The 15,763-nt window shown below is 47.4% G+C and overlaps 2 long non-coding RNA genes across 2 annotated transcripts in view; both read left to right on the top strand.

Moving 5' to 3' along the window:
* LOC143659800 (uncharacterized) overlaps positions 1-3,829 on the top strand; it is a 28,344-nt gene extending 24,515 nt beyond the window's left edge. Inside the window, exons 8-9 of the long non-coding RNA XR_013163753.1 lie at positions 327-390; positions 2,490-3,829. This is a non-coding gene — a long non-coding RNA (uncharacterized LOC143659800). The remainder of the gene's footprint in view (positions 1-326; positions 391-2,489) is intronic.
* Positions 3,830-12,649: 8,820 nt separating this feature from the next.
* Positions 12,650-15,763, top strand: part of LOC143660384 (uncharacterized) — a 259,247-nt gene continuing 256,133 nt past the window's right edge. Inside the window, exon 1 of the long non-coding RNA XR_013163999.1 lies at positions 12,650-13,312. This is a non-coding gene — a long non-coding RNA (uncharacterized LOC143660384). The remainder of the gene's footprint in view (positions 13,313-15,763) is intronic.

The following is a 15,763-nucleotide window of genomic DNA, read 5'->3' as shown; positions in this document are numbered from 1 at the left end:
TATAATGATTTCTAAATGTTTTGTTTGTTAATTTTTTTTAATTAATAAAAAAAAAGTTAAAAAAAATATCATAGCTGGAAAAACCACCTCATGGCTAATTTCCCAGTATCATTTTGTCATGTGGGAATGCTAGCAGAACTTCACATGAATGAAATTTATTCCCTCTGTCTTATTACTGGAACTGAAGTGGTTTAGGGTGGAAGAAACCAAAATAGATTTCTGAAAGGGGCATATAAATTAGAACCTAGCGCATGTCTGTCTAAAATTCCCTTAGAAGAAATTATCAGCTCACAAGCAGCTCGTGCGAATAATAACTCTTTATTTAGTTGCAGCCTCTGTGAGCCTGAACCCAGGGAGTCCTGGATTCGTTCTTCTGAGTTGCTGGGAGAGGTAAGCACTGTGCTAAGAAGGAGCCTGGACTAAACTCAGGAGGCCTGTCTCCTGTTCCCGCTCCGCATAATGGGTGCACTTGGGGGTGTCATAGCCTCTCGGGCCTCAGTTTCCTCCTCTGTGAAAAGGAGGGTCACACCTCATCGCTGCCGAGACCCATCCGTTCTGATATTCCAAAGCTTTACGAAACTTAACGAAGAACAGAGACGAGGAAGGGGAGAAAACTCTGCCACCTGTAGATCCCAAGACGGGAGTGCCGAGACGTGCTCATTGTGTCTGCCTGCACGGCCCGCCAGAGTAGTTTTTGACTTAAATGTTTGGAAATTAAAAAAACAAAACAAAACACTGAGCTCAAAAGGCCAACTAGTTTAGGCTTTCTGCCTCCCCACTATTTGTTTCTGAGTCCTTTTTTTTTTCTCTCCGCTGATGCATTGGACCCGTGTGGCTATCCTTGAAGTAGAGACCCTGCCCTGCCCCGCGCCCCCAGCCCCCTGCCTCTGCCTGCACTGACACTGGCCCTATTTCTTTCACCTCCTTTGGCAGCAGTGGTCTCTTTCTACTTTTCCCACAATGACTCTGGCCCCTGCTACCTAGACTCCCAAAGGGGCCAGTCTTCCAACTCCAAAGTCAAAAACTTTGCAGCTTGGTGCTGCATATAGCGTTACTTAATTTAAAAAAAAAAAAAAAACCAGAAAGAAAAGGAAAAAAAAAATTTAAATGCTTAGAGAAGGCAGGGGTAGGGAAGGGGAGCAGTGGGTTCTATTGATTAGAATTCCTATAGAGTAATCAAGTCTTTTCATTCCAAAGAGTGTTATTGCCTGGGAATTAATATTAGATCTCATTTTGAAATAAGCCTAATTAGGATGACTTTTGGGGGGGGGTGTATATATTTTTTGCTGTATTTGCATAAAGCCCTTTTTCTCAGTTTGGTACATGGAAAGTTAAAAATACTGCCTTCAACCCTGAAATTCTTGTGGGCCTCTCATCCTGCAGAAAAGCTAATTGTTTGAAGGGAGTACACTTAGGGAGGCTAGCTTAAGGTTGTTGGAAAAGTTGTTTTTGACATGAAATGGCCTTTTAAGCACAGGTGTGGGTATTTTCGGAAGGCCTGGCTATTTTGGAATCACGGGCTATCTAGAGCCTGTGAAGGCTTCCCCGGAGGCCCGTCCTGAAGTGCTCAGCTGGGCACAGGCACACTTGCATAGACCTTTCTCTCTTCCTTGTCTTCGATGCCACAGCACCCGCTCCGACGCCTTCTGCATCCCACTGCTGCTTTCCTGCTGCAGTCCAGATGCCGTTCCCTCCCCATGCCCGCCTCTCACCGTGTACCCTGGCTGCTGTCTCACTCAGGCTCCCATTAGGCCTCAAATAGTTCTTCCTGATTTCCACCCCTTTGTCTTGGCACATAATTTTCCCACTGTTTGGAGTAAGTGCTTTCCCTCAGCCTTCATTTATTAAGTGGCAGACTCCTAGCCTTCTTACAATACCCTGATTATGTACCCCGTCCTCTGTGAAGACTTGCTTTGCTCTCTCTGCAATTATCTCCTACTTCTAGGCTCCTACAACAGCCTGCTATTAAACTAAATGATTTCCTTGAATATTTTGCGTGTGTACCCGAGGTCCAGACCCGCAGTGTGTGATATAGTAGCTGGTAGCTATATGTTACTATTTAAATTTAAACTAATTAAAATGAAAAATTCAGTTCCTTGGTCACACCAGCCACATTTTGAGCATTCACACAAGGCTGGGAGATACCGTATTGGACAGTAGAGAAGTTTTTATCATCACAGAAAATTCCCTCAGTCTTGCTTATCTAGAGGGTTAGCTCTTCCAAGCCTGTCCTTGTCTTTAAAAAAGAATTTTTTTTTTCTGGTCTAAAGCAGTAGGTATTTGACCCATTCACCTTTCACCTTTGTATTGCCTGGCTCTGCAACAGTGTCTTTGTAAGTGGTTTCTGGAGGGTCTTGGAACCATTATTGATTATTCACTTATTTGATAAATACCAAGTTTTCATTCTATGTCAAACCCTGAACGTCTGGTCACTGGGACTGAATGAGAAAGAGATAGCGTTAATTAATTGACTTAACCTCCTTTTACAGTGTCTTCTTCCAGCCAGAGGTGGCAACATGACATAGTGGCCATCGGAAAGGGGAGGTGTAAGTCTGCTGTGGAGTTCCTGAGAGTCCTTTTGCTTTCTTCAAACTGGTGTTGTCACAGTGACCTTTTTTCCCAGATGGTAAGGTGTTTCCCTTCTTCCTCGTGTCTACTGGAGTACAAGTGTAATGACTGGAAGTTCAGCAGCATTTTCATGGACACAAGGTAATAAGTCAACAAGTGAAGATGACAGAGCAAATGATAAAGGAAGGTAGGAGATAATGTTGTGGACTGTACTTCTCCAGGGTTCTTATTTTGTCAAAGAAAATACCCCTGTTTTTAAAGATAGCAGTGGTTGGGTTTTCTTTTCGTTTGCAGCCGAATGCGCTTTTCACTAATACAGATGGAATGAGTAGCAACTCCAGTCTTGCCTAATCTGAAGGTGAGGAGGATCCTTCTTGAAAGCTTAGTGCTTAGGACCTCCAGCCACTGAAAATCCAGCAACTGAAGGCAGTGTCACCTCTGATCAGGTCAACAGAAGAATTGGAGTCTGGGTCCCTGGGAAGCACCGGCACAGAGCCCCTTCCTGTTTACTGTCTCCACCTGGTTGCTCCATTCTCAAGGCCTTCCAGGTGCTCGTGGATGTGGCATTTCTGCATCTCAGTGGCCCTGGAGACGTGAACTCATGCCAACTCATAGCTGTGTGACATGTGCCCATGACAAGGGCCAGCCCAGCCCCGGATGGTCCTCCCTAGTCCAACCACTTGCAGAGCCTAGAAATGAGTGAAGAACCAACCCCCTGGAATGGCTTTGGAGAACCTCCATTTGCACATTTCTCAGCGTATGCTTTTGATTTTTAGTTGTGAAGTTCATAGGTCAGGGAGGATTCCAAAATTAGCATTGTGTTTTACCAACCAGGTCTCTCGTGCCTCCTCTTTTCTCGTATTGTAATGTGCCAATTAAATATTTAACGACATTTGAAAGACTGTGTGTTGGGTGTGTATCATCTAGGGAAATGAAAATTCTTGTTGAGGTGGACGAGAAAGGCCAAAGTTAGCTGTAGTTGTCAAACTATATTCTTAGCAGTACACACTTGTTTGGCCACTCCTTTGGGAGGCTTTGAACCTTTAACTGGCCTATAATAACGGCAGAGTGACAGCACGCTAGATTTCAATCAACATGCTCATAATTTGCCAGTATTTTGAGCAATAAACTGCTAGCTAATAAATTTCTCGTAGCTTCTTTTGTAAATGCCAGCTAAAGGCCTAAACATTCCATGTAGATTTAATTACACATTTAGTGTTCCTGTAATTTTGAATTAATTACATGCCAAACAGATTTATGTTCTATGTACTTAATAAACCTCAGTAAGTGCCCTTTTAGTAATCAATTGGTATTTAGGACCTGGTTTGTTTTTAAAAAATAATGGTTCATGTTGCTGGGGCTCATTTTTCCTTCCATATGCTTGAGTTGTTGATAGAATTAGGGGCGCCAGATGTTGATACTGAAATGGAAACAGAATCACTGGTGGATAACAGGGTTCAGGGGTACGGGGAGAAGAAGGGAGATGAGCTCATGCTTGAGTGTAAGAGAGCTGAATCATCAACTTTATCAGCACATTTGGGTTTTGGCATTTGTCTTTGACCCTGGCGCGGTCTGGAGTGGATGCATTTTGGAGGAGATGAAGTACAGGGAGGTACAATGTCACTATTTCCAGGTAGTTGGTATCCTAATGGTCAGCATGGTTTTCATCTGAAGCTGCTGATTCTTGTATTGTTCTCAGAGCAGTCTTATTTCCAGGCTCATTGGGAATCTTTTTCTTTTAAACATTTATTGGGAGTTTACTCAATGCCCAGCACCGTGCTAAACGGTTGTGAGTCTGGTCTCCACGAGCGTGTCTCCCGACAATGTTTGGAAGTCGGGTGGAAGGAGTGGAGACCATTTGTGTTTTACAGATGAAGAGACTGAGGTTCAGAGCAGTGAAGTCCTTTGCCGAGGTAACAGCTCGAGTCAAGGATGGAGTGAGGATTCAGACTCGAGCAGACTGGCTTTACACATGGAATCATTAAACGTGTGTTCCTCTGAACAGAAAACACAAAATTTGTCCTTCTTAGCTAAATTTTCCACTCATGTTGGGTGTTTTTGCTTCTGAAATGGCCGATGATATGTTGGGGAGCTGGGGGTGGTGGAGTGGAATAAATTGCCTCTAGAATCTCTCAGCCTACTGGCAAGCATTTCAGTGAAGAAGTGATCGTCACAGTTTCTAAACGCTTTCCGGAGCAATCCCCCTTCAGCACAGAGCTGGAAGAGGCAGGCTCTGCCCTCTGTGTGTGAAGATGGCAGCAGAGCAGCAGGGGGACACAGAGGCAGGTCGGGGTGACGAGAAAAGGGCACCAGTGAAATGAAAAAGCAGCTCCTTGGGGGTGGAATTGGAAGTCTACATAAAACAGAATTGCATACAATCTCCCACCGCAGTGCCAATGTCTGATTTCCCTTGTTGTCAAGAGGTCGGGGAGGCCAGCTTGCAAGCGCGGAATAACGGATGCGGCCCTAGTACTAAAGATGCTCTTTCCTGGTTTGGGGAAATGTTGCTGGAGCAGATTGCGCCCACCTGTGCTGCTGCATGCTCTGCCTCCTGGAGGAAAATGCAGCAGCAGGCTCCTCTCTCTGGCCACCTCTCACCATCTCTGATGGCAAGTTGGGAATTTATCAGTGTTACAGAAAGGGGGAAGCTTGCCACTTTTGCCTGCCTTTCTCTCTTTAGCTGGAAACCTACCCATGCCTGTGAAATTAAGCAGCGACATGGCACGCAGCTGTCATTATTGCTAGGTAATTGACTGTGCACCCTGAATGCAACAAAGGTGGTTACAGAGTGGGAGAGTCAATTATCATATATTAATGGCGACTGCAGAAAATAACACAGCAATTTTTAAATGGAATTTCAAAATTGAACAACTTATTTATATTTTCAAGTGCTGGTAACAGATGCAAGGTATAAAAGGTCTGAGCTCTATCTGGTGATTTGGTGCCCATGTTTTTGTGATTCTTTTAATACAGATTCTCTATTTGGCCGCCCTTAGAACAAACCTCAGACTGATGACCTTGTTCCTTTCAGTAAAAGCTGCTAAATGTGCTAGTCTGTGTGAGCTGATTTGGGCTGGACAGATTCTGTTAGTTTCTGTATGTGGGTCATCACGTGTCTTTTATTACACATATGTGTGTCTTTAAACACCGAAAGTGTTTATGGAGAAATATGTGAAAAAAGGCAGACGAAATAGCCAGGAAAAGGTCAGAGAAGCATGAGCTAACTTCCTAAGACTTTAAATGACTAAGTGGGCTATTTTAACTATTCCTGAAATAGAAAGAGATTGCTGAAAAATAAGGAAAAAGACCATTAATATCAGAAATATGTTTAATCAGAGGATGGTTTTAGACTTTGCTTATCTTCGTATCAGGGGTTTGACTTAACACCGTCATGAACTGCAGTCATATAAAATTTATGGCAGCCTTCTTGAATTTCCTAATTTTTTTTTAGGATTTAAAAAGCACCATTCTATGAGTTAACAAGTGGACTGATCAGGTATCATTTGTGAACTTAACATTTTGGCTCTCTTCATTTGTATTTTTTGACACATGCCTCTACGATTTGGGGAGATACTGTTTCTTCGGTGATTCCATATCACGAGACCCTCATTAATTTATCATCTGAGTCACACTTTCACCTGCTGGGACTGGGCCAGCTGAACCAGAAGTCACAGTGACCCAGGGAGGGGGGAGGGCATGTCCTTGTTTTGCTTGTGTTCAGTTGTCTTTACCACCACGTGACTTAGCTAGTTCTCACTAAACCTGCTGTGCTTGATAGAACGACTGCCGGACAGACACAGAGCCAGATGGCAGCATCTCCTCTCAGCCCCTCAGAGTAGCCATTCACAGCTCATATGGGCAGCAAAATCCGTTTGCTGTTCCTGGCTCCCCCCAGTGCACATATACACACCCCCTCTCCTCTGCCCTCTGTGGCGACCAGGGAAGCTCCATGGTTCATATAGACCTTGCCTCATGCTTGATAAGACAAAGGGCGATTGTCCAGCCAGACTCCTGCAGACCCCCTGCTCGGTGGTGACCCCCTCTGCACCTCTGCTGTGAAATCAGCCACGAACCCGTCCCTTAATTTCCCCTTTCAGCACGTCTGATTTCCGTGGCAAGGTCTCTGGGTAGAATCCTTATTAGCTCTCCTTTTGGAGACAGCCCTTACATGGTTTACCAAACAAGCCAAATCATAAAATCCATCCTCAATGGGATCCACTGGGAGGAAATAGTGTGGGCAGGCGATGTTATGGGTGAGGGGTGATGCATATTTGGAGACTCGCCGAGTCGGAAACCATTTGCCAGAGATGCTGCATAAGGAGTGGTGATTGTCGGGACTTATCTTCCTTGCAGTTATGCTGAGACCCACTGGGCAGGCCATGTCTGGAAGACCCCTTCACTCCTCTTCCCATCCCCCCTCAAAAAAGGGACAAAAAAAAAGACAGAAAACCCATCCTCTCTCTGAAGCATCCCACTTCTAACTCCCTGGCCCACTCAGCATTTATTTGGAATCTTGGGCTCCAATCAAACCTTCTGTGACTTTTAACATAATGGCTGGGACGGGGTGGGGGGGAGAGACAATTTTAGGCATTGTGTCTGTGTCCCATGACTGTCAGTAGTACGTCCCTCAGAATAGGGAAAATAACACCAATGAAAACAAAGCCATCATTTAACATCCCCCTTGCAGTCCCTCCCACCCACCGCGGACGGCTGACATTTGGGAGCGCCCAGTCTCAGGAAGAGTCCCAGGGCTGAAGACACACTCTGCTGACATCACCGCATCGAGGGGAAACAGACCATCCTCCGCCCCTCTTCTCTATTCCAGCCCAACTTCCTGCATGGGCTATAAATATTTAAAGCTACAGTCAACCGAGTGTAAAGATGGGGAGGTAGAGAAACCCAATCCCGCGTGCAGTGCCTCCTGTGTCCTGTGTCCTGCCTCTTCCATCCTTCAGAATAAGGTCACTGGCAGGTGGCTCATGAGGAACCTTCTGAGCAGATTTTAATTCCTAAGCAAAAGCAGCAGCCCTGTGAGCGGCATCAACCTTTTATTTTACGGTTCAGCCTATGCCGAGTGAGGATGTGGAGTGGTTTGCTGGAAATAAGACTCTCGAAGCAGCTTGCCATTTTACACCCCCGCTCGGGATACCTTTGTTCAATAAGCCCATTTTTTTGGGGGGGGGGGCATGGGCAAGCTCCGGGAATCAAACCCCCGTCTCCGACATGGCAGGCAAGAATTCTACCCCGAGCCACGGTTGCACCACCCTCAACAGGCACATTTTGAGCCCCTCTGTGCTGCCAAAGTCTGTGCCAGCTTTGGGGAATACAGAGCTTAAAAGGCACACACCCGCTCCTCCCAGAATTCATACTTGTAGTGCCACATGATATATGGAGTCATCAAGATATATACGTAGTGCTCCGGGGGTCTTAAAAGACTGATTCTTTCACTTAGCTAACATGGACTAAGCATCTACTGTGTGCTAGTTAGGCATTGGGCCAGACTCGGGGGAGTCAAGGATGAAGAAACAGACAAGTCCCTGCCTTCAGAGGGCTTATAACAGAGGGGAGATGGTGAAAAACTCAGGAGAAATAAGTCTCCCTTTGTTGGGTTTTGAAAGAGTAATAGGATTTTTCTAGGTTCAAAGGTGGATGGGGGTTGGGGTGATACATTCCTAGCAGAGGGAAAGCAAAGGCAATGGGGCACGAGTGCATGACTGGAGATTGGACAGAAAACCCACGAGTAGTAGTCCCAGGTATACAGATGCCTGGCAGGCAAGAACTTAGCAGGCCAAGGAAAACACTTTGGGTCATATCCAAGCTGGGGACCCCGGCGGGCCCAGGGCTGTACTCACTTCCTAATCTGTCTACCTAGCAGGAGCCCCCTTTTATAGTTCTCACAAATGCCCAGTCTTATGAAGACATGAAGCTCCGCCCCATCCCTAGTACAGAAGGCAGAACTCCTTGCTGGGGCAGGAGAAAAGGAATGGTCTCCGGTCTCAATCTGCCTGGGAGCTGACTGGCTTGCAGACCGTCTAGACCAGCGGAGGCAGTGACTCTTCGGGCAGAATGCCTGTGGTCTGCCCTCTGCAAGGGCAATACCCAGGAGGGAGAGCTGCACGGACCCCACCTCTGGGTTAGCAAAATGGGTGCAACTGCAAGTCAGTAAACTGCAGGTGCCTTCTTGCTGGATAATATTGGTCAGGGGTAAATTCTTTTATGGCTGGAATGTAAACCCTGACCCAGCCAAGGGAAGTTTCTAGCCAGGGTGAAGTGGCTCATGTTGATGAGTGGAACTGTCCTCCTAATATGTGGAAGACCCCAAACCTTAATTTTAAAAGACCCCTTTATTCAGCAACAGTAAACTATAGTTAAATGACTTTAAAAGTGTTTTTTATGACATGTAATACTATTTCTGCAAATAGCCACTTTTAAATTTATTTACTTTTTGCTGCTCTTCACTTTTCTCCTGGTGAAAATTTCTAATTATTTAGTCTAAGCACACTGTAGTTTACGAAACATTTTCATCTTACTGGGTTGACAAGAACATACCAAGATCCGGGCAGAGGTGAAGTCCATTGCCTAGGCAAGAAAACAGAAATCCACGCCCACTTGCTGTGGCACGTGACTGTTTTCGTTTCTTCCTTGTAGCCTCGCAAAGGTCCCCAAAGGATGTGGGATGGTTCCCAGGGTACATCAGAGGCCCCCTGGGGATACAACCCTGATCTCCAATCCTTATCCAAGCTGTGATTCGGGGCCTCGCCTGAAGAAGGTTTTGGGGCTGAAAGAGCTGCCTCCCCTCCCCGCTTGCTGAGCAGTTGCATCTTCGAGGAACACGATTTCCTTCTTGAAGAGAGTGTGTGACTTGGGTCTCAGAAGCTCCGAGATGCTTGTGCTGTTTGGCCCCGATGAGACACTGAGCGACGTGTGCTGCACAGACGCAGGCGGCGGCCTGACAACGGGCTCAGCGACCCGTCCGGCTGCCGCACAGGGTTTCATGCGGCCCGAGGTCCCCGCTCCGTGAGGGCGATGTAGCCGCGGGGTGCAGGGGGCTGTGGCTGTGATCTATTTTTCATCCTTTGAACACAAAAAGGCACCTGTAGTAACTCAGTATGGCCTGAAAGAGGCTCCTTAAGACTTTGGGAAATGACTGTTTTGATTCCCAGGCAGTGTGACATTCATGTCAAACATCAGGCCGTTCCCCTCTGCCTGCACAGAGAGACGCGCCCTGAAACCGTTCCTCCTCTTCTTCATCACATTTGCTCACCACTTGTTTGTGGGTTCGCTGCTTTCTTGTTCCTGCCCGTTGTTGCCGGTCTCCGTTTACTCCTGTGGCGCGCCCTACAAACAGAGCACTGGGTGGCACGGCTTGCCTGTGTTTGGGAACGGAAGAAGAGAAGTTGTCGCCAACGAGGCCAGTCCCGGGGGATCTGGGAGACCCAAGGTTAGGTCAGCACGGCGTTTGTTCCGTGGTCACAATGCCTCCCGCTTCCGGCCTGTTGTACCTGCGCCCACAACAGGGAAAGGGCGCGGAGGGCCGGGAGATGAGCTCCTCTCTAAGACAGAGTTATGGTCGAGGAGGTTTTGATCAATCCTGAGGGAATCATTCTCTCCTTCTCTGTCTCCCTCTTCCTCTCTCATCTTCCTTTCTCTCTTTTCCATTGTCTCTTTGTCTCTGTATCTCTGTACCTGTGTTTCTGTCTCTCCCCCTCCCTCCCTCCTTCCCTCTTTCTTCCTTCTTCCTTCCTTTCTTCCTTCCTCTCTTCCCTCCCTCCTTCCTCCTCTTCTTCCTTCCTTCCTTCTTTCCTTTCTGTCTCTATCTCTTCCTCTCTGCCTCTGCCTCCCTCCTCCCAACTCTGTGCACACACATAGAATTCTACTGTGGTACAAACTTCTGGAAGGTGTTGCAAAGTTGGACCACCCACTGATTCTCTTTACCAGTTTGCACCTATAGTGGGAATCGCTTTATTATAAAGTGATGAGACTTTGATTCACTCTGTAATACATTTCCATAGCAAACTAGCTCTAAAGGGGAAAAAAAAAATCAGCCCTTTATTCAGAAATCATGAATCCCCCAGTTTTTCCTGGACCTGTCCTACCAGAGTGGGGATTGTTCCCTGACCTTCCCTGTGGTGTGGGAGGATGGGTGAAGGTGAGGAGTCCATGCGTTAAGAATGATTCTGTGGGGAACAAGTCACGATTCTCAAGGTGATAGAGAATCATCATCTTTGTGGAGCAGCACCGAGCAATTCTGCCTCAGTACAGCTGGTTGGGGTCCATGTCCCGGCTACTAGACACCATGTTTCACTAGGGGGCAGCCCTGTGCACCCCACGCCTAATGCCAGGGGCAAATAATCTCACTCTGCAGGGTTTTTTTTGCTTCTTTAAAAAAAAAACGCCCAAGTTATGGTCCAATTAAGAAGACACTGTAGCAAAGCAGGCTCCGGTACCAGAGTGAGTGGGTTTAAGTCCTACTTTCACCTCTACAGACTCATGACCTTGGACATGTGATTTCATCTCTCCCTCCCTCCTTCCCTCTTTCTTGCCTCAGTTTCCTCTTTCTGCAACTAGTGGGGGGTAATGACATAATGCACTTGTGATAGGCTGAAAATTGCCCCCCCCCCCAAATATTATCTGAATGTTAACTCCTGGACTCTGTGACTATGACCTCATTTGGAAAAAGAGACTTTTCAGAAGTGATTAAGTTAAGGCTTTTGAGAGGGGAGATTCTTCTGGGTTATCTGGGTGTGTCCTAAATGTAAGCACAGGTGTCCTTTAAGAGCAAGGCAGAGGAGATTACACAGACATGCTTTAAAGACAGGGCGGAGAGAGATTGGAAGATGCTGGCCTTGAGAATTGAACTGATGAGGTCACAAGCTGTATTAGTTAGGGTTCTCTAGAGAAACAGAATCAACAGGGAACACTCACAAATATAAAATTTATAAAAGTATCTCAGATGTCCGCGGGAATGCAGAGTCAAAAATCCACAGGGCAGGTTGTGAAGCTGACGATTCCGATGGAGAGTCTGGATGAACTCCACAGGAGAGGCTCACCAGCCAAAGCAGGAAGAGAGCCTGTCTCTTCTGAATCCTCCTTAAAAGGCTTCCCGTGATTAGATTAAGCATCACTCATTGCAGAAGACACTCGCCTTTGGCTGATTACAAATGGAATCAGCTGTGGATGCAGCTGACATGATCATGATCTAATTCTATGAAATGTCCTCATTGCAACAGACAGACCAGCACTTGCCCAACCAGACAAACAGGTACCACCACTTGGCCAAGTTGACACATGAACCTGACCATGACACAAGCCAAGGAAAGCCAGCAGCCACAAGCATCTGGAAGAGGCAAGAAATGGAGTCTCCTCTTGATTTCAGACTTCTGGCTTCCAGAACCATGAGGGAATAAACTTCTGCTATTTGAAGCCACCATGTTTGTGGTTTTCTGTTTCTACAGTCACATGAATCCAGCTCATACCTTTATGATGTTATTAAGAGGATTAAATAAGATAATTCATTTCACATGGCCCTTGGTATTGCATAGTAAATCCTCAATAATATTAGCTCTTATTATGTTATTTAGTTTAGGAGTTGGAGTTTAGGAGATGGGTTTGCGCAGAACAGTGAGAACTGATTGAGGAGTTAAAAGAATGGGTTTGGATACTGGTGGTCAATGAGAGGGAGGGGTAAGGGGTATGGGATGTATGAGCTTTTTTTTTTCATTTTATTTCATTTTCTGGAGTGATGCAAATGTTCTAAAATGATGATAGAGGGCGGGCTGTGATGGCTCAGGAGGCAGAGTTCTCAACTGCCATGCCAGGGGCCCCAGGTTTGATTCCCGATGCCTGCCCATACAAAAAAAATAATAAAAAAAAACCTGTAAAAATGATCATGGTGATGAATACGCATGTGATGGTATTGTGAGCCATGGATTGTGCGCCATTTATAGTGTACATTATTTGTTTTTAAGGTTTCTCAATAAAAATAGTTTAAAAAATAATAATAATAATGGGTTTTGGGTCTTGGTTGGGTCACCATCAGCTGCAAACCGAGTTTCTGGTTCCTCATCTGGCAGAAGGGTGAAGCCCTTTCTGCCCGGCTCACCTCCCTGGAGTTGTGAGGATCAGATGAGTGAATGAACGTGAAAGCAGGCTGCAGCTCTGACCTGTGTCACCTGCATAAGCTGTTAAGCTGAGGCACAAAGGCCCCGGACCAAACGAAAGCAACACTGGAGAGCGGTGGGTGGAAGAGTTGTTTCTTTGGTGCTGGGAGGTGAGATCATCTCTTTCAGCTTTTGTTCTTGCCCTTCTGAGCTCATTTGCTGGTTTTCCCCCTAATCCTGGCCCTTTCAGACCAGAGTGGAGCCTCAAATGACAAAGCACCAGCAGTCCCGACCAGCCAGAGAGCCTCCCCTGGGGCGTAGTTCTTCTTGTTCCTATTTTTAAAAGGCACAAACAAAATAAAAACCAAACCCCAAACAGGGTAATCTTTAAAATGATCTGCCATGCCCACGCATCAGAGAGATGAGGTCAACGGGTTCTGATTTCACGTTACTAAGGATTTTAGATCTTTTCATTGTGTTTCTTAGGACAGGGACCCACGAGACCCAGCACTGAGATGCCAACCTGGATGGGAACAAGTCCACCTTTGTCAAATGCTTGGAAGGGGTGAATTCAGCTGTGAAGATGCCCAGCCTCCCAGGAAATGTGCTGTTTTAGCCGGAGTGGGCCAAAAACAACACACGGGGTGAGCACAGGCCCTTTCTGCCCAGTGTTTGCTTTGCCTTTTGCTGGAACTTCCTGGGCTTCCACCCCCTGCCATGGTCAAAGCTGTGTTGGGAATACAGCCTCTTACTGGAGAACTTGGCAGATTCCCGCAGACCCTTTATTTTGATCTGTTTGTTCCCTGGGAGATAAAGGGGCCCATTCATGTGAATTTGCTCATTTAGCAGATATGGGTTGGAATCCCCCTACACACCAGGCCCCGTGGTAGGCACTGGGAAAAGGAGACTGTTAGGATTGAATCACATCCCTACGAAGACATGTTCAACTCCTTTCCCCACCCTTGCAGTTAAGATGAGGCCAAACTGAAGCAGGGTGGGCCTCAACCCAATATGCCTTCAGTCCTTATAAGCAGAGGAAATTTGAACACCATAGGATGGGGCAGATGGAGACAGAGCCGGCCACGGGACAGAGGAAGAGAGAGAGTTATGGGTTACCAGTGAGCAAGCCAGCTCCAAAGCACTATAGACTTCAGAGAAGGCATGGCCCTGCCAACACCTTGATTTTGAACTTGAAGCCTCCAGAGCTGTGAGACAATAAATCCTGTTGTTTAAGCCCACCGGCCAGTGGCACTTAAATAAGCCCAGCGGCCAGCGCTGGCAAATGAAGACAGATGCTCTGCCCACGCCAGGCAGGTGTCTGGAGTTTGCAGTCTGGTGGGGCTCAACTTTAAACCAAACAGTGATATGACACTGACAAGTTGCAGTTGTGCTAAGAAGGGGTGCCTGGTGCTGGTACAGCCCCCAAAGGGGGTTTCTCCCAGTGGAGAGATTGAGGAGCAGCTTCTTGGAGGAAGCTGTGATCAAGCTGAAGTCTGGGATGAGTAGAGATCAGTTGAACCCAAAGAAGGAGGAAACACGTGAGATGCAGAGAGAAGAGTGGTGTGTCCGCAGGCCCAAAAGTGGGGAGAGTACATGAGCAGGACCGAGAAAAATTCAGTGTGGCAGAAAGCAGAGGGAAGACAAGCACGAGAGGAGGCAGCAGGGTGGTTGTAGGGCCAGATGTGGGTCTTCGTGGTCATTAGGGCTTCTGCTCTGGGGGCAGGAAGAGTTCTCTCCAGCCCCACTCCCCTGGAGATGCACTGGCATGGCCTCCATCTGTGAGCTTCTGGGGCATCAGGGAAATGAGACTGTCTTGACCAATGTGGGGGCCATTAGAAAACGGACCCTCAAAGAAGGTGCAGGGACTCGTAGCGCTGGTCAACAACCCAGTCCTGAGTGAGCCCTGACCCTGTGGCCGATCTACCCTAAAAGGGTTCTGCCTCCATTTCCCTCCAGGTCTGGGTCTGTGTTCTGTACTCACCAGGTCTTGCTCCAGCCTTGAGCTGCTCTCTATCTCTGGTTTATTCATTCATTTGATAAATGTTTATTGAGCTCTTTGCATGTGCTGGGCACTGGGCGAGGCCTGGGGGCTGCTGTGATGGGCAAAAGCAGGCCTGCTGCCTGCTCTCATGAAGCTGCAAGGCCAGTGGTAGTGGTGGTGCAGGGGGGCAGGTAGGGCCGGGAGAGACCTGGCTCCTGCTCTCTATGCTTTCAGCCAGTAGCTTGAGCTCTGCAGAATTGGGCAGCCCTTGCCCCTTTGCCCATTGTCCCAACCTCCTGTAGTTTCACTCTATGGCTCGCCCACCTCCCACCTTCCCTCCTCACAGGAGGCTGGAGGCTGACCAGGCTCGAGACTATTTGCAACAGACCACAGACCTCCCCTGTGCTAGATCCCAGGTCGGACCCTGCACCGTTCTCTGGCTTCTTGTCCACAGCTTCAGGCTGTATCTTGCTGAGATCCACAACACTTCTTGGCGATTTCAGATGCCCAGAAAGGCCGTCTGCCGTGCTATTTTCCTCTGGGTCCAAGTCCCCACTCACCATCGGCAAGTCTTCTGAAGGCAACATAAGCACCTTCTAGCAGCCGCACAGCCCCAGTCCCCAGCACTTAATGAACTGTTGCCAGGGATGGTTAATGCCCTGTGAAATCAGTCATTAATTGTAGAAACAACTGATTTCAGGGTGATCACGGCAATTATGAGCCATTTATGATGTGGTGGCATAGCACAGTCCACTGCCATGCTGCCTTTTAGTGGCGAGGGGAAAAGCCAGCAGCGTGACTTTGAAGTTTTCCTCTAACAAGAAGTGGTCATGGGCTGCTGGGCTCCAACAGCCCCTGCAGCCGCACTTGTAAAGCCCGGGCTGCAAAAACCAAAAGCGAGCCACTGTGTTCCATGGTTTCAAAAAGGAAAGGCTCCCCTGCTTCTGGGAGGTGGTAACGTTGGACGGTAGGTGGCTTCTCTCCTATGGTGGCTGTTCCTGCTTCTGGGAACTTCTCTGGGTGTCCCCCAGCCTCTGTGGGTAGTCTCTGCTCTGGCTTCTCAAAATGATTCTATGAGATTTGCCCATTTACTTTGTTTCTGGGGAACAATAAG

This window comes from Tamandua tetradactyla, chromosome 16 (genome assembly GCF_023851605.1).
Source record: "Tamandua tetradactyla isolate mTamTet1 chromosome 16, mTamTet1.pri, whole genome shotgun sequence".
NCBI lineage: Eukaryota > Metazoa > Chordata > Mammalia > Pilosa > Myrmecophagidae > Tamandua > Tamandua tetradactyla.
This window is presented reverse-complemented; position numbering and strand designations above follow the sequence as displayed.